This window comes from Macaca fascicularis, chromosome 16 (assembly GCF_037993035.2).
Source record: "Macaca fascicularis isolate 582-1 chromosome 16, T2T-MFA8v1.1".
Lineage (NCBI taxonomy): Eukaryota > Metazoa > Chordata > Mammalia > Primates > Cercopithecidae > Macaca > Macaca fascicularis.
Window position 1 is genome coordinate 71,417,584 of NC_088390.1, and position 24,210 is coordinate 71,441,793.

General features: G+C 45.9%; 2 long non-coding RNA genes across 2 annotated transcripts; one reads left to right on the forward strand and one right to left on the reverse strand.

Annotated features, from left to right (window-relative positions):
* Positions 1-6,963: 6,963 nt before the first annotated feature.
* Positions 6,964-21,365, reverse strand: LOC135967745 (uncharacterized). The gene is made up of 2 exons (XR_010581942.1): positions 21,252-21,365; positions 6,964-10,626 (listed from the first exon to the last, which is right to left on the reverse strand). It is a non-coding gene; the product is annotated as an uncharacterized lncRNA (long non-coding RNA).
* LOC135967744 (uncharacterized) lies at positions 19,118-23,140 on the forward strand. The gene is made up of 2 exons (XR_010581941.2): positions 19,118-19,323; positions 21,238-23,140. It is a non-coding gene; the product is annotated as an uncharacterized lncRNA (long non-coding RNA).
* Positions 23,141-24,210: the final 1,070 nt, after the last annotated feature.

Below are 24,210 nucleotides of genomic sequence, written 5' to 3' on the forward strand. Positions count from 1 at the left end.
CCTCAAAAATACTAAGCCCTTGTTTTTATTTTCCAGCTGTTGTCCTATCGCTACAAAAGTAACCTCTTATTTATTTAGAGACGCAGTTTCACTCTTGTTGCCCATGCTGGAGTGCAATGGCCCGATCGCAATCTCGGCTGGCCGCAACCTCTGCCCCCTGGGTTTAAGCGATTCTCCTGCCTCAGCCTCCCTAGTAGCAGGGACTACAGGCGCCCACTACCACGCCTGGCTAATTTTTTGTATTTTTAGTAGAGACGGGGTTCCACCATGTTAGCCAGGATGGTCTCGATCTCCTGACCTCGTGATCCACCTGCCTCGGCCTCCCAAAGTGTTGGGATTACAGGCGTGAGCCACCGTGCCCAGCCTTTTTTTTTTTTTTTTTTTTTTTTTTTTAAATAAAGACAGGTTTTCACCCTGTTGCCCAGGCTGGTCTGGGACTCCTGAGCTCAGGTGATACACCTGCCTCGGTCTCCCACAGTGCTGGAATTGCAGGTGGGAGCCACCACGCCCGGTCTCAGTTCTTTTCAAGTCAAGCCATTTTACCATCTTCTGGATTTTCCTCATCCTCATTCTCCTTCCCAGTCTCCGGGAAAGACAAGCACATTTTCTTGATGACTTCAGCACTTCTAACCCCTTGTTGGCTCTCCTTACAGGACATTAACTCTGTGTGTTTGAACCTTTCAACTTCGAGGATTTCCTCAGCCCTTCCTTATTTGTTCACCCTTCTGGATCATGAAATCTCCAAATTTGTCTTTTGAACCCAGTGCCCATATCCACCCTCACCTGAACCCATTCTTTAATAAAATGGATTCGCACCATGACTGTTCTCAAAGTTTGAAACCGAGAATACTGATGCGCCACTCCTGCTTCAATGCTTGAGAAGTCGTGGGCTTTCTTCCAAGTGCCTTTTGACTGGGCGCCTATCTCCCGACAGCCTGAGGTGGTGTAGTGCTTGAATCCTAAAACCCTCACTTACTAGCGTGGGACCTGTGCCAGTTACTTGACCTCTTTTTCATCTCTTCACTAGTTTGTAAAACGGAGACAATTATAGCACATCTTTTTTCATTATTATTATTATTGACACGAAGTCTCGCTCTGTCACCCACGCTAGAGTGCAGTGGTGAGATCTTGGCTCACTACAACCTCTGCCTCCTGGGTTCAAGCGATTCTCGTGCCTCAGTCTTCCGAGTAGCTGGGATTACAGGCACGCACCACCACGCCCGGCTAATTTTTGTATTTTTAGTGGAGATGGGGTTTCACCATGCTGGCCAGCCTGGTCTTGAACTCCTGACCTCAGGTGATCCACCTACCTTGGCCTCCCAAAGTGCAGGGGTTACAGGTGTGAGCCATCGTGCCCCACCTACAGCACATCTTAGCAGAATTTTAGGGATAAAATGAGTCCCTTTGGATATTGTGCCTGTTTTTGACTGAACGGCTGGCTGTCTTCTGACATCCTGAGTGGCTTCTTTAGCTTAGTTGTCACCTCTTCTATAGCCTCATCCCGCCTCATGACAAGACTTCTCTTCTGCCTGTTCATTGCCTTGTGTGTACATAATAATACTACAGTCGTCCTTGTCACAGTGATTGTAACCTATTTCTTACATGTCACCCTTACTCAACTGCGAGATGCTGGAGGGTAAAGACTCTCATACGAGGTGTCTGAAGCATAAAAGGGATTCACTAGATTTTCATTCAGTGTTTTTTTTTTAGATGGAGTCTCACTCTGTCACCCAGGCTGGAGAGCAGTGGCGTATCTCAGCTCACTGCAAGCTCCGCCTCCTGGGTTCATGCCATTTTGCTGCCTCAGCCTCCCGAGTATCTGGGACTACAGGCATCCGCCACAACGCCTGGCTAATTTTTTGTGTGTGTTTTTAGTAGAGACGGGGTTTCACCATGTTAGCCAGGATGATCTCGATCTCCTGACAGTTTTTTGGTATTCATTAAAAAGAACTTCATTTTGCATTTAAACTGTTTAAATTTCTGAATCATGAACTTTGTACTTGCTCAAAAATTTTAGGATAGCATATTTCTGCATAGTCTACTATTTATTTTTTTAAAAAAACTGACCAGGCATAGTGGCTCATGCCTATGATCCCAGCACTTTGGGAGGCTAAGACAGGAGGATCACTTGAGCCTAGGAGTTCCAGACCAGCCTGGTCAACATAGGGAGACCCCATCTCTAAAAAAAAAAAAACCCCAAAAAAACCTGGTGTAGTGACACATGCCTGTAGTCTCAGCTACTTGGGAGGCTGAGGTGAGAGGATGGATTGAGCCTGGGAGGTCAAGGCTGCAGTGAGCCGTGATTCACAGCACTTCAGCCTGGGCAACAGAGTGAGACCCTGTTCAAAAAAATAAACAAATAAACACCTTAGTGCTTGGGGGAGTTAGGTTTTGTTGTGTATTTTTTCATTAGAAGAAAAAGACACTCTCCCTTACTAAGATATTTTTGCCTGTTAACTAATATGCAGTTGCAGAATGCACCATAGACTGCCTACATTTCAAAGAGCACTACAAGTTCTGATATTTAGAAATGAGCGAATATGCCAGTGGTCCAAAGTTGGAAAAGAAAGTTGGTAACAACATTAGAAGGTGGCAGAAAGCAGGAAAGAAATGTAACATATATGGCAGATGAAGGGTTTTAAAATAACTTTTATGTATCAACACGGAAAAGATAAACACCATGACATAAAAATGAGCAAAATATATGAACCATATAATCCGAATAGTCCATTAACATTCATGTGTTCAATAAAGTTGAATGAACTCAAATGAAAACCACTCTAATAATTTTATCTTACCTGCTAATTTGGCCAAACTGTTTATTTTGAAATAATTTCAAGCTAACAGAAAAGTGGCAAAAATAGTATAAAGAATCCCTACCTTCAGGGCCGGGCGCGGTGGCTCACGCCTATAATCCCAGCACTATGGGAGGCCGAGGCGGGCGGATCCTGAGGTCAGGAGATCCAGACCATCTTCGCTAACACAGCGAAACCCCATCTCTACTAAAAATATAAAAAATTAGCCGGGCGTGGTGGCGGGCGCCTGTAGTCCCAGCTACTCGGGAGGCTGAGGCAGGAGAATGGCGGGAACCCGGGAGGCGGAGCTTGCAGTGAGCCGAGATCTCGCCACCACCTGGGCGACAGAGTGAGACTCCATCTCAAAAAAAAAAAAAAAAAAAAAAGAATCCCTATCTTCTTTTCACTCAGATTCCGCAGTACTTAACATTTTACCTCATTTCTTTATCATTCTCATTCTTTCTGTGTCTTTATCTCTGTCTCTCTCTATATGCAAATGTACATTGTTTCCCTGAACTATTTGACAGTAAATTGCAGGCCAGGCCCGGTGGCTCACGCCTGTAATCCCAGCACTCTGGGAGGCCGTGGTGGGTTGATCACTTGAAGTCAGGAGTTCGAGACCAGCCTGGTCAACATGCTGAAACCTGTCTCTACTAAAATTTAGTGGGATGTGGCGTTGCATGCCTGTAATCCCAGCTACTTGGGAGGCTGAGGCAGGAGAATCGCTTGAACCCAGGAGGTGGAGATTGCAGTGAGCTGAGATCATGTCACTGCACTCCAGCCTGGGCAGCAGAGCAAGACTGTGTCTCCAAAAAAAAGTAAATTACAGACATGATGCCCTGCACTCCTAAATACCTCAGAGTATATTCCCAAAAATCAAGCACATTTTCTTAAGTAGTCACAGTACAATTAAACATGAGTCCATACTGACATTTCCAATTCCAGTCCAGCCTGACTCCACAGAGTTCATTCATTCTAGCCTTCCATTTTTCCATATGTATGATGTCCTTCATCAGTAGAGAGAAACCTGGCTCCTGTTATTCACAATTTATTTATTTATTTGCTCTGTACTAGAATATGTACTAAAAATAATTTCAGAATTCCTAATCCATAGCACTGCAGGAAAACAATTTTACCAATTAGTATGTGTTTAAAGTTCTTTACAGCCAGAGGATATATATTAAAATACTGTGTTCAAGTTACCTACATGAGTTAGTTCTTCCCCCTCCCAATTCTGCCCTTCAGTGTAGTATTGTTATTAACATGAAATATAGTTCAGTTCATTTATTTTTGTTTGCATTCCATTTTACAAATTTGCCCCCAACTTTGATCTTTTTTTGATTGTGTGATACATTAACACGGTTACTAAAAAGTTGTATTTGATGATAATGTTCAATGATGGTAGACTGTCCTGGTGGAACTGTGTATAAGCAGGTCGAATCTTTCTGGTGAACAACCTGACATGGAATATTAATAGCTTTTAAAATGTTCATACCTATTGACCCAATAAGAGATCTCACAGACTTAAGGTTAAGGACAGTCACCAAAATATTATTTATAATTATAAAAATTAGAAACAATCAAAATATCCAGCTATTGGAGACTGGAAAATCACAAATTATTAATCAAAGACCATAAATTACATGTACATTCATATGTTATAATACTAAGCATCTATTTAAAATCATTTCTCAGCTGGGCACAGTGGCTCATGCTTGTAATCCCAGCACTTTGGGAGGCTGAGGCAGGCTGATCACCTGAGGTCAGGAGTTTGAGACCAGCCTGGCCAACATGGCGAAACCCAGTCTCTACTAAAAATACAACAATTAGCCAGGCATGGTGGCGCATGCTTGTAGTTCCAGCTACTCAGGAGGCTGAGGCAGGAGAATCACTTAAACCCAGAAGACGGAGGTTGCAGTGAGCCGTGGTCACACCACTGTACTCCAGCCTGGGTGACAGAGCGAGACTGTCTCAAAAAAAAAAAAAAAAAAAAAAAAATCGTTTCTCAAAGACAATAGTGACCTAGAGAAATGCTAAGGGAAAATAAAGTGTGACACAGAAATGTTTACACGTTGTAATTTTTTTTTTGGAGACAGGACCTCACTCTGTCACTCAGGCTGGAGTACAGTAGTGTGATTACGGCTCACTGCAGCCTGGACCTCTCAGGATCAGGTAATTCTCCCACCTCAGCCTCCCAAGTAGCTGGGATTACAGGTATGCACCATCACACCTGGCTAATGTTTTATATTTTTTGTAGAGAGGGATTTCACCATGTTGCCCAGGCTTGTTTTGGTGTTGAACTTCTGGGCTCAAGCCATCTGCATGCCTCCATCTTCCAAAGTGCTGGAATTACAGGCATGAGCCACTTTGCCTGGCCTATACATTGTAAACCTTATTTTTGTTTTAAAAAGATGTGCTTGGCCGGGCGTGGTGGTTCATGACTATAACCCCAGAACTTTGGGAAGCTGAGGCGGGCAGATCATCTGAGGTCAGGGGTTCGAGACCTGCCTGGCCAACAAGGCAAAACCCCATCTCTACTGAAAAATACAAAAATTAGCTGGACATGGTAGCACATGCCTGTAATCCTAGCTACTCAGGAGGCTGAGGCATGAGAATCACTTGAACCTGGGAGGCGGAGGTTGCAGTGAGCCAAGATTGCGCCACTGCACTCACTTTGTGTCCAAAAAAAAAAAAAAAAAAAAGTGCTGATAAGTAATAATCTGTGAATAATGAGATATTTGGTGGTTTTGATTTCTCTTTCTCTCTCCCACTTTACTTATTAATTTGCCTTTTCCAAACTTTCTATAATAAATATTATTAATTTTAGTCAGAAAACAATTTAACAAGTTAGTAGTGTATTAATATTTAGGCATTCCTAAATATACAAATGACCCTTGGGCGTAACAGCTTCTACATGCTTTCTAGGTGGTTCCCTGCCTCTGTCTTTCTGCCTAGGCTTTCAACTGCTCCTCAATCTATTTTTTCCGTGGTCTCTGAATTTTACTTACACCAACACACCACTAACTAGAGATTCATTTAGATTAACAACCAAGCCATCCTTTGTCTTCCTAATTTGTTGACTTTATTTTAAAATTACTATATGGACCGGGTGCAGTGGCTCATGCCTATAATCTCAGCACTTTGGGAAGCCAAGGCAGGCGTTCGAGATCACTTACGTCAGGAGTTTGAGACCAGCCTGGCATATGTGGCGAACCCCCGTCTCTGCTAAAAAAACGAAATGAAACAAACAAAAAAAACAGAAAATTAGCCAAGTGTGCCAAGTGTGGTGGCACACACCTGTAGTCCCACACTTGGGAGGCTGAGGCAGGAGAATCACTCGAACCTGGGAGGCAGAGGTTGCAGTGACCCAAGATCACACCACTGCACTTTCATGAAGCCTGGATTATAGAGCAACACTCAGTCTCAAAAAATAAACAAATAATAAAATTACTATATGTATGAAAATATTCCAAGTACACATTTTTAAAAGCTAAGAAGTGCTAAAAGCATTGTAATGAAAAGTAATAGTCCCCGCCCCATAGGCCAACTTCCTAGAGGCTACTGTTCTCAACTCCTTGGCTGTTTTTTCTGGTATTTATCTCAGTGTTTCTCAACAATGTGTTTATAGTGAGATTTCTTGATCTTTTAATTTTAGGTAGCATCTGTTAATTTATTGCCATGAGAGATGAGGACTTAACTTTCATACATCATACTTTCCACCTCTCATTCCTCTTGTGATTATATCACACATTTTGGTTGAATCTGGTGGTCAGTGTGTACATTATGATGATTATGCAAACATTGTGCACTCCAGAGCCAAGTAGTGTACTATGACCATGCTTTCTTTCTTGTAGAACCTCTTTATTTTTGCCTGGAGTTAATCATCACTTGATTTCTATTATTTATTTTCTTTAAAAAAACTATATAATATGCATGTGCCTCATTTTTTATGTTCTCTGATTCTTTACTTTGTTTTTTAATGCTTCTCTACATGGCCCATGCACACTGGTTACATTTTTTTTCTGGGTACTTTCACCTCCCCATTCCTATCTGTACTGGTCGTCCATGGGCCTACTGCATAGTTGTTCCTAGGGCTGCAACTACACTTTGCTCTGTTGGATCCCCTGTTTCTTAAATTATTAAATTCTGTGTCTTCCTCTTTCCTGGCTTATTTCTTTGGTTTCAGTAGCACATCCCCAGAACCTTCTGGAATAAAAGTACATAAATACTTTGAGATCTTTGACATCTGAAAATGTTTTTATTCTGCCCTCATACTTGACTGAGAATTTATTGAGTTGGTGTGGAATTCTAGACTGCAAATCATTTCCCCTCAGAATTACAAATAGTTTGCTCCAGTTTCTTCTGACTTCCAGTGTTGCTACTGAGATGTTCAATGCCATTTTAATTCCTAGTCCTTTGTATGTTATCTGTTATTTTTAGGAAGATTTTAGGATCTCTTTTTTATCCTTAGAGTTCTGAAGGGTTATAAAGATGTGCCTTAGCCTGAGCCTTTTTTCCCATTCATTTTGTGGCTCACTTAGCAGGCCCTTCGATACTGAGACTCTTATGCTTTCATTCTGAGAAATTTCCTGGTATTTTTAAAATAATTTCCTACCCTCCATTCTTGCTGGATGTTGGACTTTCAGAATAGATCCTCAAATGTTCTTATCTCTCACATTTTTCCATCTTTTTGTACTATGTTCTGAAGTTATTATCAAGTATTTTCTTTTTCTTTTTCTTTCTTTCTTTTTTTATTTTTTTGAGACAGAGTTTTGCTCTGTCGCCCAGACTGGAGTGCAGTGATGTGATATCAGCTCACTGCAACCTCCACCTCCTGGGTTCAACCAATTCTCTGCCTCAGCCTCCCTAGTAGCTGGGATTACAGACCCCCACCACCACGCCTGGCTAATTTTTTTTTTTTTTTTTTTTTTTTTGTATTTTTAGTAGAGACGGGGTTTCACCATCTTGGCCAGGCTGATCTTGAACTCCTGACCTCGTGATCCACCCGTCTTGGCCTCCCAAAGTGCTGGGATTACAGGTGTGAGCCATGGCACCCAGACTTTATCAATTATTTTCTATCTTTTCTTTTGAATACTTACTTTAAACTATTCTGCTTTTTCATAGCCAAAATCCCTTTCTTATTATGATTATTTTATTTTGCACCCTGCTATGGTTTGAATGTCTGTGTCTCCCCAAAATTTATATATTGAGACCTAACCCCCAAAGTGATAGTATTTGTAGATGGGAACCTTTGGGAGGTGATCAGGTCATGAGAATGGAACCCTTATGCATAGTATTAGTGCCTTTATAAAAAAGACCTGGGCCGGGCGCAGTGGCTCAAGCCTGTAATCCTAGCACTTTGGGAGGCCGAGACGGGCGGATCACGAGGTCAGGAGATCGAGATCATCCTGGCTAACACGGTGAAACCCTGTCTCTACTAAAAAATACAAAAAACTAGCCGGGCGAGGTGGCAGGCGCCTGTAGTCCCAGCTACTCGGGAGGCTGAGGCAGGAGAATGGCATGAACCCGGGAGGCGGAGCTTGCAGTGAGCCGAGATCGCACCACTGCACTCCAGCCTGGGCGACAGAGCGAGACTCTGTCTGAAAAAAAAAAAAAAAAAAGAGAGAGAGAGACCCTAGGGAGAGACCCTAGGGAGCCAGTTCACCCCTTCTGCCACGTGAAGCCCCTGCAAGAAGACACTATCTCTGAACCAGAAAGCAGGCCCTCTCCAGACACCAAATCAGTGCCTTGATCTTTGATTCCAGTCCCTAGAACCATGAGAAATAAATTTCTGTTGTTTATAAACCACCCAGTGTATCGTATTTTGTTATAGCATCCCAAACAGTCTAAAATACATCCTCTCATGGATAAAATGTCTCATGGATAAAATGTCTTTTCTTATTTCTCTATAGATAGTAACTATGCCACTTTTAAAGATTTGTTCTGTTGTTTCCTCTCTTTTGGTCTCTTTGTTTCATGTTAGGACTTTCCATAAACATCTGGTAATCTTTGGCTATCTGTTAAGATTTCATTATGAGGTACAGAGAACTGGTAGAGGGTTCTGTGTGCATGAAGGTGGCTTATTCTCAGAGGCGATCTGGCACAGAACCAGCTTATTCACTGAGGGGAGTCTCCCCAGTGTCTGAATCTGAAAGTTTCTTCTCTGTGACCATCCCGGTTTTTTCCAGAGTAGCATCGTTTCCTGACTGACTGCCAGTGTTCTGGAAGCAGGTGCAGTAAAGAGCCTGAGAGTCCCACTAATGTGTGCGTGAAAATGAATCCTTAGTCACCTTGTTCATCCCTGACCCATACTGCCCGACAAGGACTCTCAGGTCCCACAACTAATTCTTTTTAACACGAGAAGGTATTAAGAGGGTTAAGAGGTTCTCCATGATTCACCTACTAGTGTGAATTCATATCTGTTCCTTTTGCTTTCCCCCCTGGCCCTTAGCTGATATCAACTGCCCTGAGGAAATGGAAGTCTGATTGGTCAGGAAGCAGGAATAAATGGGTAATGTGGGGTCCCAGACCCCCCTCAGCAGGCAAGCAGCCCAGAGGTGGGTAAAGTACATTAGGAGAGGGTGCTGCAATCCCGGGACTAGGGCGCTGGACCTGGACACCAAAAGGGAGTTGAGAACGTAGAAAAGAAAACTTATGCTCAAATTGTGCTCAGAGCCAGGGCCGTATGCAAAGCAGCAGCAGGTAACCTGATTTCTCCCTCCTGCACTGCAGAGAACCTGCCCTCAAAGACCCAGAGCTCAGCTTCAGTAGAAGTTGAACAGCACTGTGCAAGCGACCCTGAGAACCCAGTCACCCTGAGAAAAATGGTTTCTAGGGGAAAACACATTCTTTGGTCCACACAACCAACTTACAAATGATCTTTTGGACCACGTCCTGCCTGCAAACTGAGGCTCGATTCACCTTTAATGGGCCAACTCTGGCGGTGCCAAGGGAGAGAGGCCATTAGCAGAAATGAAAAAAGCAAGAAATCTTTTAGTCCATTAGACTAAAAGAAGATTTTTCATGCTTTATTATTTATGATTTGCGACTTCAGTTACTGTTTCCTGGAACAAATGTTATGATTCAGCTTCTATTTACTGAAGCAAATAGATGCTTATCAGTTGTCATGCTACAAATCACAAAGCAGTCAGTAAGGCCTTTGGGGCTGTGGCCTCTTTTGCAATTCTTTGATGTCTTGTTAGGCAACTTATTTTCTGTGCCTCAGAGTTTCCAAAAGCTACCACAATCTGATGTGTGTGTGTGTGTGTACATATGTGCATGTATATCTATATGTACTTTTTTTTCTCTCTCTCTCTCTATATATATGGCATATAAATACAGTAAATTCAAAGAATCGAGCAAAAGCAGATTTTGGTTTTTACTTTAAGAATATCATTTCACTTCCTGAAAAATTAGGAATTAGGAGTTTCAAGGATACCACGTAGCATTTAGACTTGAGTGGGAGCTAAGAAAGTTCAAATGAGGGGAGGAAGAAAGTTCCTGGTCAGGCCCGGTATAGTGACTCAAGCCTGTAATCCCAGCACTTTAGGAGGCTGAGGTGGGAGGATTGTTTGAGCTCAGGAGTTTGAGATCAGCCTGGGCAACCTAGCAAGATTCTGATCTCTATTTAAAAAAAAATAAAATAAAGAAAAGAAAACCTGGGTCAGTGGCGTCAGTGAACCCTGGAGGATGCTGTGATCCTCTTGGTGGTGTCCCCAGCCTCTGCTTCAGGATGACAGCATGGTCTCCTGCGCTGTAGCTCGGTCTGAAATTTTCAGTTTTTCTTTCGAGTTCCCCTTTTTCAGTCTTCAAGGGGGATGGAGGAGGTGGCCTGAATAAGATGTAAATGAAAGAGGAAGTGTCTCAGCACCAACCAAACATAAAACAGCGACCCGCTTCACTTGTGACCTCTATGGAAATACTGAAGACGTCCTCTGTGTCCTTTTAGACTTTCTGGGGGAGGGGATAGCTGCTGCCCAGAAGCAAGCAGCTTCCTTTTGGCCAGGTCAGTGCAGGGAACCAACAAAGACAGGGACCTGTGGCCAGAAGAAGCACAGCCACAGCGGGTATCTGATTGGACTGAGCTGGGAAAGGCCTTCTTGCCCTTAAGGACCCCTCAAGGCTTCTTTCCCACAAGCTGGAAACAGCTTGGCTCACTGCTGCGCTAAATGCAGGTGCCAGCCGAGGGGGTTACCCTAGGACCATGAGCCATTAACAGATTGTCTCCAATTCACGTCTCCAAGGCAGTCAGCAGCTCCCCACTGAACACCTGTGGGTTCCTGCTGGTGCTAACTTAGGCACAGGGCTAGCAGGTCCCTCCCCTGTAGCAGGTGATGAGAGCAAGTGTGGTGCAGGAGGAACTGGAAAGAGAGTGTCGTCAGAGGCGACACTTGCGTGGATTACAACCATATATTCTTGTGCAATGTAAAAATGCCAACTTGCATCAGCATAACGAAGGACACACTTAGAATAGAAAAGCTGAGGAGGACAGAGGAATAGGAAGAAAAACAAAATCATGTCTGGTCCTTTTGCCCAGAAATGACCCAAATGAAACTTGGCTGAACTTTTAGACTTTTTCGTGGTGCACATTTTTCAACGTAATTTGACAATGTGGGACCTCTGGAATTGTACATTCTAATTTTTCAGTCCATTTATTTCTTATTCCAGAAAGATTCCATATATAAAGATGGCTCATCACAGTGTTGTTTTTAATTCTGAAAAGCTGAAAAATGGATTCTCGCCACTAGTGTTTATAAATAAATTCAATAAATTTATGCTCTCACAATAAAATATTATGTGGTCATTAAAAAGAACAATCTCATGCTATGCGTATTATCATGGGAGGATGTCCACAAGATCTTGCTGAAATTTTTTTAAAAGTCCCAAAACTGTGTATATGTAATTTGAGACTATTGATGTAAAAATATGGGTGTGTATGTGTGTAAAAAAGATGTTTGGGCCAGGCACGGTGGCTCACGCCTGTAATCCCAGCACTTTGGGGGAGCGAGGTGGGGAGATCACTTGAGGTCAGGAGTTCAAGACTAGCCTGGCCAAGATGGTGAAACCCTGTCTCTACTAATATATATATATATATATATATATATATAAATAGCTGGATGTGTTCATGTGTGCCTGTAATCCCAGCTGTTCCAGAGGCTGAGGCAGGAGAATTGCTTGAGCCAGGGAGGCGGAGGTTGCAGTGGGTGACAGAGCGAGTCTCCATCTCAAAAAAAAAGGATGTTTGCCAAAATGTTAATAATGGTTGTCTTCAGAAGGAGGGATTTTTGTGCTGTTTACTTTCTTCTTGATATTTTTTTTTTTTTTTTGAGACGGAGTCTCGCTCTGTCGCCCAGGCTGGAGTGCAGTGGCCGGATCTCAGCTCACTGCAAGCTCCGCCTCCCGGGTTCACGCCATTCTCCTGCCTCAGCCTCCCAAGTAGCTGGGACTACAGGTGCCCGCCACCTCGCCCGGCTAGTTTTTTGTATTTTTTAGTAGAGATGGGGTTTCACCGTGTTAGCCAGGATGGTCTCGATCTCCTGACCTCGTGATCCACCCATCTCGGCCTCCCAAAGTGCTAGGATTACAGGCTTGAGCCACCGCGCCCGGCCTCTTCTTGATATTTTTTAACAATTTTTTTTTTTTTTTGCAATGAGCATTTACTAGTTTTGTATTTTTTAAACTATTTACCTGGAAAAAATTATGCAAAGCTAACTTACCATATAAAATACATTTATTTTGTAGTGAGTGAAAATAAGGGTTACAAAATATGTACATAGTATAATATGTTCATATTTTATAGTTTTATATATAAATTTACATATTTTAGTTTAAGTGTATACAAATACAAAAATACATTCGCACATTTGAACATATATAATATGCATATAAATTTTACGTGTATATATAAAAAGTTTTAAAATTTATATATTTTTATTTTTTAAGATTACTCTTTTTTTCTTTTCTTTTCTTTTCTCTTTTTTTTTTTTTTTTTTTTTTGAGACAATCTCACACTATTGCCAGGCTGGAGTGCAGTGGCACGATCTCAGCTCACTGAAACCTCCGCCTCCCAGCTTCAAGCGATTCTCCTGCCTCAGCCTCCCAAGTAGCTGGGATTACAGGTGCCCGCCACCGTGCCCAGCTAATTTTTTGTATATTTAGTAGAGACGGGGTTTCACTATGTTGGCCAACCTGGTCTCAAACTCCTGACCTCGTGATCTGCCCACCTCGACCTCCCAAAGTGTTGGGATTACAGGTGTGAGCCACCGCGCCCGGCCAAGATTATTCTTATATTTTGAATAATAATTGTATTTCCATTCTGGGGAAAAGAGTGATATTTTGGAAACCAGGCGCAGTGGCTCATGCCTATAATCCCAGCACTTTAGGAGGCCGAGGCAGATGGATCACCTGATGTCAGGAGTTCAAGACCACCCTGGCCAACATAGCAAAACCCTGTCTCTACTAAAAATATAAAAATCAGCCAGGCATGGTGGCGGGCGCACCTAGAATCCCAGCTACTCGGGAGCCTGAGGTAGGAGAATCGCTTGAGCCTGGGAGGTGGAGGTTGCAGTGAGCCAAGATTGTGCCACTACACTCCAGCCCGGTGGACCGAGAGAGACCCTATCTCCAAAAAATAAAAAATTAAACAAGTAAGATTTTGGGCTAAGTCTTGGAGGGGTAGGGACGGCCAGTCCAGGGCAGCCCAGGCTGAGGGCATAGCACATATCAAAGACACAAAGCCACAGCAGAGGAGGGCCGCGTGTGGTACACACTGCTCCTGGCACCTGATAGCACCAGTGTTCTGTCCTCCTGGAAACTCTCCTCTTGCTTTCCTGGGTCACTGTTCTCTCCGGGCTGCCCAGTCAGCCAAGCAGGCACCTAGAGGGGCCCTGAGGGATTGCGGCTGTCCCGGGTAGGGGCTCCGTGAGGGGGAAGCCAACCTACTTTACAGTGTTCCTGAGGCTCAGGCCCATGTGCCATAGTGAGAGTGTGTGAACTCCACGGTCCGTGGCCTTGGGTTCAACTGAGGCACCACCAGCTCCTGGGTGGCCCCGGCCAAGGCACTTTACCTCCCTGGGACTCAGTGTGTTTATCCAGGGGTATGGACAGTAAGAACCTCTGGCCCCCAGGGTTAATGAGAGAATTAAAGCAGACATGGGAACAGCTCCTTTCAACTAACTGGTTATGACCAGAAGGTGCCCAATAACCAGGCATGGCAAAAGCCCAAAGGCAAAAACACAAAGCCCTGACATTTAACAGGTTCTTTTTGTGCTAAGAAACTAGCGCTGGAGACAAGTACTTGTGATATATCCTCGTGGTTGGACATGTTGGTCACAAGTTCTAATTATGGAAATGCCCGCTGACAAAAGGGCCTGTTGATGTGAGTCACTATGGGTGGTTTAACTCTCTAGGCCTGGGCTGCTCCTAGGAATGATTTGCAGATACCTCTATCTATCTACCTAGCTATCTTTTTTTCTTTTTTTCTTTTTTTAAGATTGGAGTTTTGCTCTGTTGCCCAGGCTGGAGTGCAATGGCACAATCTCGGCTCACCGCAACCTCCTTCTCCCGGGTCCAAGTGATTCTCCTGCCTCAGCCTCTGGAGTAGCTGGGATTACAGGCACCCGCCACCACGCCCGGCTAATTTTTGTATTTTTCTAGAGACAGGGTTTCACCATGTTGTTGGCCAGGCTGCTCTGCTAGCTATCTTTTTTTTTTTTTTTTAGACCGGGTCTCACTCTGTCACCCAGGGTGAAGTACAGTGGCACAATCAGGGCTCACTTTAGCCTTGACCTCCTGGGCTCAAGCAATCCTTCTGCCTCAGCCCTCCGAGTAGCTAAGACTATAGGTGTGTGCCACCATGCCCAGCTCATTTTTTTATTGTTGTTTTGAATTGTAATATCGATGTCTCACTGTATTACCCAGGCTGGTCTTGAGTTCCTGAGCTCAAGCCAATCCTCCCACTTCGGCCTCCCAAAGTGCTGGGATTAAAGGCATGAGCCACTGCACCCGGCCCATAAGATACATATGTTTTTATTAAAATAATGCAGTGATTTGTTTCGTTTTGGTTTTGGTTTTTTTTTTTTTTTTTAGAGACAAGGTCACGTTCTGTTGCCCAGGTTGTGCACTCACAGCTCACTGCAGCCTTGACCTCCTGGGCTCAGGCAATCCTTTCACCCCAGCCTCCCACGTAGCTGAGACTACAGGCATGTGCCACCACACCTGTTTAATCTTAACTTTTTTAGAGTTGGAGTCTTGCTATGTTGCCCAGGCTGGTTGTGAGCTCCTGGACTCCAGTGATCCACCCGTCTTAGCCTCCCAAAGTGCGTCACTACACCCAGCTAATTTTGTAGAGATGGGGTTTCTCCATGTTGGTCAGGCTGGTCTCGAACTCCTGACCTCAGGTGATGTGCTGCCTCGGCCTCCCAAAGTGCTGGGATTACAGGTGTGAGCCACTGAGCCTGGTTGCTACCTGTTCTTATTGTGAATTTATACCCTGAAGAAATGGAATCTGCCATTTGCTGTAGTAGCAATCCAGAAAAACAAAGCGTGCTTGTTGGTATAAAACACGACTAACTGATATTGAGTGTCAACTGGGGGTGACTCATCACAGCAAGAATTGATCAGCTTAACCAGGTGTGGTGGCGTGCAGCTGTGGTCCCAGCTACTCAGGAGGCTGAGGTGGGAGGATCGCCTGGGCCCAGGAGATTGAGGCTGCCATAAGCCAAGATCATGCCACTGCACTCCAACCTGGGCAACTGCACTCCAACCTGGGCAACAGAGCAAGACCCTGTCTCAAAAAAAAAAAAAAAAAAAAAGAATCAAAGAGTGGATCAGTCTCATATCGTCCAAGCTCACGGAGAGAATGTTGTAGAAAAATCCCAGTGACTTTGTATTGAATCGTCACCCTTAGTGGGTTGGGGACATAGGTTCATAGATCAGCACCTTCACTCCCGGAAGGCACAGGAAGACAATTTCTTTTCTTTTTTTTTTTTTTTTTGAGACAGACTTTCACTTTTGTCACCCAGGCTGGAGTGCAGTGGTGCGGTCTCGGCTGACCGCAACCTCCCCCTCCCGGGTTCCAGTGCTTCCCAAACAGCTAGGACTACAAGTGCCCACCACCATGCCCAGTTAATTTTTGTATTTTTAGTAGAGACGGGGTTTCTCCATGTTGGCCAGGCTGGTTTCCAAATCCTGACCTCAGATGATCCAACCGCCTTAGCCTCCCAAAGTGCTGGGATTACAGGCGTGAGCCACCACGCCCTGCCGGGAAGCCAATTTATAACAAGTTTTCTTGGTAAGCATGGGTAATTAGTTGATGACCCTAATGGCTCCTACCCCTCTAAGTTTGGTGCATCCTCTTTCTCTCTCACAGTCATGTGAGGATACAACACGAAATTGGCCATCTAAGGACCAGGAAGAGAGCTCTCCCCAGAACCCAACCATGCTCGCGCTTGACTTTGGACTTCCTAGCCTCTGCTGTGAGTGATAAATGCTTGTTGTATAATCTGGCCAGCCTCTGGTACTCTGTGACAGCAGCCCAAGCTGACGAAGACACTTGGCAAGTGCATCTCCACAGTAAGATCTGAGCCGTCTCAGCCTGGAAGTTGGTGCTTCCAGATGGCGTTGAGGAAAATGACCAAAGTTTGCTTCTCTCTTTTTTTTTTTTTTTGAGACAGAGTCTTGCTGTGGCTGGAGTGCAGTGGTGCGATCTCAGCTCTCTGCAACATCTGCCCCCTGGGTTCAAGCAATTTCTCGTGCCTCAGCCTCCCGAGTAGCTGGGATTACAGGCATGCACCACCACACCCAGCTAATTTTTGTGTTTTTGGTAGTGATGGGGTTTCGCCATGTTGGCCAGGCTGGTTTCAAACTCCTGACTTCAAGCGATCCACCCATGGGGCCTCCCAAAGTGCTGGGATTATAGGCATGAACCACCATACCTGGCCCAAAGTTTTTCTCTTTGACCTTTCATTTTCTATTACTGATCGATCTCCTCACACTTTTTTTTTTTTTTCAGATAGGGTCTTGTTCTGTCACTCAGGCTCAAGTGCAGCGGCATGATCATAGCTTATTGTAGCCTCAAACTCCCAGACTCAAGCAATCCTCCTCCTTTAGCCTCCTGAGTAGCTGGGACTACAGACGCAGCCCACCACACCCAGATAGTTTTTATTTTTTTGTAGAGATGGGGTCTCATTATGTTGCCCAGGCTGCTCTCATACTCCCGGGCTCAAGTGATCCTCCAACCTTGGCCTTTCAAAGCACTGGGATTATAGGCGTGAGACATCACACCCGGCCCTAACCCCCTTTCTGATTGGCGTGTTCTTGACGTAACTTACAAGAGGTTAGAAGTGTTTTTGTAAATATACCTTTTTTTTACAAACTTCAGTTGTAACCAACTATTGCTAAAGAACCCATTCTGATCTCTTAAGGTAACTTTACATTTCTTTACATTAGAAGTTTATATTTGTTCTAATCCATATGCATTCGTTTTACAGTTTTACAGTTTTCTAATTGCCAAAACAATGCAGGATTCTTAGTCACATCGGAATTTCAGGTGAACAATGAGTAATTTTTTAGTATAAGCATGTCCCATAAATTTCATGGGATATACTTAACATTAAAAGTTATTTGTTGTTCATTTGAAATTCTAGTTAACTAAGCACCCTGTATTTTCATTTGTAAAACCTGGCCACCCTCTCTCCAAGGGAAATCCTAGTTCCCTATTTCCAAATTGGTGGAGGTGGTGGTGACCTCATGATAACTCATATAACCTATCCACAGTTTCAAGAAGGAAAGAAATGTAATTCTGTATGCTAAAAAGACACATACCACACAAATAACAAATCTGTCCCCATGCAAGGCACAGTGGTGGATGACTCACGGAGAGTGATATCTGGTCAAACACAAGCCCTCGGGTGTGGCGGCTCAGGCTTGTTAACCCAGCACTTTGGGAGGCTGGGGAGGTGGATCACATGATCAACCTGGACAACATTGGAGAAACCCCTCTCTACTAAAAAAAATACAAGAAAATTAGCTGGGCGTGGTGGCACATTCCTCAGGGCGGGAGGCTGAGGTGGGAGGATCACTTGAGCCCAGGAGCCAGGAGGTCCAGGCTGCAGTGAGTCATGGTCACGCCACTGCACTTCAGACCGGACAACAAAGTGAGACTCAGTCTCAAAAAAAAAAAAATAATTAATTAATTAAAATTAAAATTAAAATAAAAAATAATAAAAATGTAAAAAAAAACATATGTCTTGCTAATACAGATGCATTCAGATAAATTTACCTGAAAATCAATTTCTGAAAAGTAAATTTATTTCCCTAGTTTTCAACCAAAATGAGCACACTAGGCTTTCAGCCCCAATCTGCCAATTTATCATTTGGTCCTTAGCAAGTGTATAAACTAAAAACTTCACTGAGACTCAGCTTTCTCCTCGATCAAATGTAGCCCAAATGGCTACCTTTCCTTCCAGCCAACGCCAGGGGAAGTGCTTGGTGAGGAAGGGGTAAGCAGCATGACAGGCCCTCCAAGATGGCCCCCTGGCATCTGTGATCTCCCTGTTTCCTTCTCAATAAAATGAATGCAGATCAAGCAACTCCTAGGAGTGAGCGTTCTGAAAGGGGCTGTGGGATAGAACACATCCCTGCATCCCCTGAAGAGTTAGACTCCAGCTGGAAAGACAGGACATATGTAGTCATCGGTTACAATGGTAGCACCCAGTGAAATGCACCTCCTGGTATTCATGCCCTCTATCTATTACTTCACTGGATCTGGGCTGCCTGAAACAACAAAATGTGACAGAGGTGACACTGTGCCAGCTGTGCCAAGGGGCACACGTGGAGGGGCTCACTTCAGGGTGCTGGATGAAGAACAGGGCAGGAGGCTGGGCGTGGTGGCTCATGCCTATAATCCCAGCACTTTGAGAGGCTGAGGCGGGTGGATCACCTGGGATCAGGAGTTCGAGATCAGCCTGGCCAACATGGTGAAACCCCCATCTCTACTAAAAATACAAAAATAAGCCAGGCATGATGGTGGGCGCCTGTAATCCCAGCTACTTGGGAGGCTGAGGCAGAAGAACCGCTTGAACCCAGGAGGTGGAGGTTGCAGTGAGCTGAGATCGCACCACTGCACTCCAGCCTGGACGACAAGATTGAGACTCCATCCCAAAAAACAAAACAAAACAAAATAATAGGACAGGGACAGATGCTGGGCTTTGAAGACTGTGCAAGCTCTAGGGCTATGCCTTAGGAAACCTTAGTGGATTCCACATTTGTAGTCCTGGGAACCCTGAGCCACCATGCAACCAGCTTACTTTCCTGTTGGAAAGGCCACGTGGAGAGTGAGAGGCCCCTGAGACTATATGGAGGAGAACGAGGAGCTCAGCCAGACATGTGCCCATGTTCAAGCTGACCCAGCCACCCTCCGGACTCTAGAGCTACACCGGCCGGGACCCCTTTACATGGGATTGGTGAAGCCACATCTTCAACTTATTCTTGGGTGTGCAAGATGCGAGTTAACATGGATCATTCTTGGGTATGCAAAAGATCAGGAATGTTTAAGCAAAGCAACCCATGTCTAGGTGAAGGCGATGTTCCCCCAGATAGGGAACAGCACCCAGTATGCCCTGTTTAAATTCCAGACCCACAGATTTGTGGGCAAGTAGCATTTTGGTTGTTTTTAGTCTGTTACGTAGCAATAGGTAGTAAAATCTCAAATTGTCAGGAAAAGCCAAATGTCCCTCAAAATGTTAGGAATCTGTGCCTTCCAACTAGCCAGGTTTCTCCAGGTCGAAAGCAAGGACATGTCCAGTTCTAACACAGGCAGGAACACTTCCTGTTGGGGAGTGAGCCGGAATTTCCTGGAAGGACCCCAGGTTTCTGGATCCTGGGTGGGTATGGGGACAGGCACCCAGGCTGAAGGGCTCGCCTGTGTCTGTTCAGCCACGGCTGTGCTTCCCCAGAGAGGAAACATCATGGGAAGCTGCGTTTGAGGTGGGGGTGTCAGTGCCATGGAATCAGGGCTACCTCTACTGCACAGAGCACCGTGACGTCGCCTACCTTCCAGGCAATAGCAAAAACCAGAAGAGTCAGGCGGTAGCGAAAAGGGAGAGTGGAGCGGAGGGAGAGAGGGATAGAGGCCAAAAAACACCCCATGAGGCAGCAAGGGCAGCTGCCAAGGCTTCAGTTAACCCGAGACAGAAGCAGGACTCGCCACCCGGCCACAGAGGCTGGAGGGCTGCAGAAGGGCGCACATGCGAAGGGACTGACTTCAGGGCGTTGGATGGAGTACAGGGCAGGGACAGATGCTGGGCACTGAAGACAGCACAAGCTCTGATGGGGCCTGGAGGGGCCAGGATACTACACACACAGGGCCAGCAGGCCAGCACACGCGGAAGCAGCAGTGCAGGCGTCCCGCTGCGGATGTAGGCTGCTTGGGGCAATGGTAGGTCAGTGTAGCGGGCAAGAAGAGCAGGTGGAAATGTGAATGCCAGGCCAAGGCAGCATATGGGCCAGGCTGATTGAAGGCTGGGCCTATGCCTGGTTCATCTTGGGCTCTCCGGCCACTAGCACATAATAATAGGTGCTCAATAAATGCTTGCAAACAGATGGACTTTGCCTCTAGGTCACTGGGAAACACTGACGCTACCTCCACAGGGGTGACCCAAATGAAAGCAGTGAAAGGAATGCTGGAGTGGCCAGAGAGGCTGGCTGGAGAAGGCCCATGAGGCTTCCGCAGCCTCCCGAGGAGGGGAGGCAAGGGTAGAGCTGAGGAAGGGACAGAAGGATGCGGAGAGCCTCGGCCCCAGGAAGCATTTTGCCGATGGGCAGTCAGGGTAGGAGTGGATCCCAGGGGCCTGGGCTGTGGTCCAGCCTCGCCATGAAATCACCATGTGACCCCAGCAAGTCACCCCCATTCTCTAGGGCTCAGCTCCATCTCTGTGCGTCTGAGAAGTCAGATGAGAAGTTTCCCTTTCAGTCAGACTGTGATGCTGAGATTTGGTGACTGATGTAAAGTGTGGGTGGGGTGGCGTCAGGAAAGGGAAGGAGCATTAAGGGTCAAAGATAGTTCTGGGGAAGATGGTAGAGAAAATGATGTGGCTGTGGGCAGAAATAGGAAGTCTCAGGATAGGGAGCTGAGCTTGGGCAGGAAAGATGACGCGTGGGCGCCTAGGGGAGGCTGGGGAGCTTGGAGGAGACGAGGGCCCAACTCCACAGCAAACGGACAGTGGAGGCAAAAAGGACAGCCAACTGGAACATGCCCCCCGCAGCTGGGTGTGATAGGCTGAAATGTCTCCCTCCCCAAAATATATCCACCCCCTGATCCCCAGAACCTGTGAATACAAGGGTCTTTGCAGATGTGATTAAGTGAGGGTCTTGACATGGAAGGAGATTATCCTGGACTACATGGGTGGACCCTAAATACAGTTCTTTTATTTTCATTTTGTAGAGACGGGGTCTTACCATGTTGCCCAGCATGATCTTGAATTCCTGGCCCCAAGTGATCCTCCCGCCTCAGCCTCCCAAGGCACTGGGATTACAGGTGTGAGCCACTGCATCTGGCCAATGCAGGTGTCTCTGTAAGAGGGAGACAGAGGGACATTAGACACACCGAGGAGAAGGCCGTGTGAAGATGGAGCAGAGAGAGATTTGAACATGCTGGCCTTGAAGACTGGAGTGATGCAGCCACGAGCCAAGGAATGCTGCTGGCCACCAGAAGCTGGAAGAGACCAGAAACGGATTCTCCCCTGAAGCCCGCAGCCAGTGCACAGCTGAACAGTATGGAGTTTAGACTTCTGGCCTCCAGAACTGTAAGAGAGTAATTTCTGTTGTGTAAGCTACCGAGGGTTTGTGGTAATGCCAGCAGTCATTGGAAGTGCATACACTGGCCATCCCACAAATCCCGGGCTCTGAACTCACAGCCAGGTCCCTACCTGGGCTCCAGGTTAAGTGCTTTGCATGTGTTGCCTCTTACTCCTCCAATGAGCCAGAGGGGAGGACCCATTAGTATCCCCACTTCCCAGAGGAGGAAAACGAGGTGTCGAGAAGTCAGATCATCTTCCCAAGGTCATGGAGCGGGTCTGTGACAGAGGCTGATTCTCACTGAGACGGGTGTGACGCCAGGGGGAACACTTCACCATTCTGCCACTCTGTCCCCCAGCTATGAACATAGATTCCTAAAAACGTTATGTACACAAGGATTCGAGTTCTGGTAAAGGAATTAGGGCCTCCCTCTCTCGGTACCCGAAGTCATAAAAGTTATTACGTATAACAACAGCATTTCAAAATCCCAACTCAGCCACGGGGTGATGGCAGGTTAGTTTGCGCTCCTCCCTCCTAACCCTGCTGTGCCACAGGACAGCACACTGGGACCCTAAGAAGTGGCGGCTTGCTCCAAGTCTTAAGGCTGGTCCCCTGATGTTAGAGCCAGAATCAGTAGCCAGTTCAGAATCTCCCCAACCAGCACACAGAGTACATTTTCGGAGTAAATCAGGCAGCTGAAATGTGGAAAGAAATGGGGGCTTGGTCACATGATCCTTGCTATTGAAGACAGTCCCAAGACCACAGTTCAGAATTCAACTATAAAATCAAATGTACTTTCCAAACACATGCATGATGCCTGCCCCCTACCAGAGGTGGAAGGTGGTCAGGCAAGCCAGACTGGGCGCCACCTAGGTCGCTGGAGATCAGGGGAGGACACTTGACCAGAACAGGTCCATTGCCTGACGGGTGGCCCATGAGGACTCCCTCCAATGGGGCAAAGTATTGAATCCACCAGACTGGCTCCCTGCAGTGGGCTGGACAATTTGTAGAGGACCGGACAGCAGAGAGAGAGACACAGGGGTGAAGGGGCAGGAGAAAGCACCCTGTCGCCAGAGCAGCCTCGCATCCTGGCAGCTTTCCCTCCTCACTCTTCATCCTGAAGGAAGCCTCCCTGGGTTCTCCATTCTAACCACGGAAGAGTCGGCCTCTCACGTAGCTCTTAAGGCACAAAACAGAGTCAAATGTACACAGTAGGCATGTTTTCTCCCAGTCCTTTTGCTTGGCATCTTTGCAATCAGATTCCTGCATTTTTGATTCCTTTGTGAAGTGATACACTTACGAATGTCTTACTGGATTAATTTTGCTGCCTGTCACTCTAGCAAATCCACTTCGGGCCAGTTGGATTTGCCAGGGTTTGTTCTCCTTACGGGTCCAGGAGGGCTCCCGGGCGAGCCAGCTTCAGGCGGAGACCACAGCACGTCCCCTTTTTCATACTCCAAAAGCCAAAAGAAGATGGGGTTGGGGCAAGGCAATCTGGGACCGCATTTTCTTTCTATTAATCTTGCCTGAATTACGTGTTGAAAAATTAATGTTAAGGCCGGGCGCAGTGGCTCATGCTGTAATCCCAGCACTTTGGGAGGCCAAGGTGGGCAGACCACTTGAGGCCAGGAGTTCGACCAGCCTGGCCAACATAGCGAACTTTCATCTCTACTAAAAAAATACAAAAATGAGCTGGGCATGGTGGCGGGCACCTGTAATCCCAGCTAGTTGGAGGCTGCGGCTAGGACCCGGGAGGCGGAGATTGCAGTGAGCCGAGGTCACACCAGTGCATTCCAGCGTGGGCAACAGAATGAGACTCTGTCTCAAAAAAAAAAAAAAAAAGAGACAAAAGTAAAGAATGTTAAAACCCTTGCCCATTGAGGAATGTTTAATATCTGCCTGAACACAATGCTAACTTTAAAAAATAGCTATTGCTCTTTGGCTTGAGTCACAGAGGGAAAAAGAAAAAAATTTAAAATTAAACAGCTATTGTGTGTTTTCCTGTAGTAAAAATAGAGGAGAGCTGAATTCTGTTGGGCATGGAGTTAATAATAATTTACACCTGTGGTGCTCAGCCAACCACACGGTTGGGGTGCTGGCGAATTTTACCTACAGATCCTATTAATATAAGGTGAACTTCTCCATTTCCACCCTCCCACTTCAACCACCATCAACTCGACTCCTCTCTCAGGGGACTTTTAGCTCCACTATCACCGCAGGGTGGCAAAGGTGATGCCACAGCCCGAGAATTTCACACACTGGTTTCCAGATTTTTGGGTTTGTGTGTGTGTGTGTGTGTGTGTGTGTTTTGTTTGTTTGACCGAGACAGAGTGTCACCCTTCACCCAGGTTGGAGTGCACTGGCTCCATCCTGGCTCACTGCAACCTCTGCCTCCCGAGTTCAAGTGATTTTCCTGCCTTAGCCTCCCGAGGAGCCAGGATTACAGGTGCACGCCACCATGCCCAGCTAATTTTTCTATTTTTGTTTGTTTGTTTTTGTTTTGTTTTGTTTTGTTTTCAGTAGAAACGGGGTTTCACCATATTAGCCAGGCTGGTCTTGAACTCCCGACATCAGGTGATCCATCCACCTCGGCCTCCCAAAGTGTCAGGCATAAGCCACC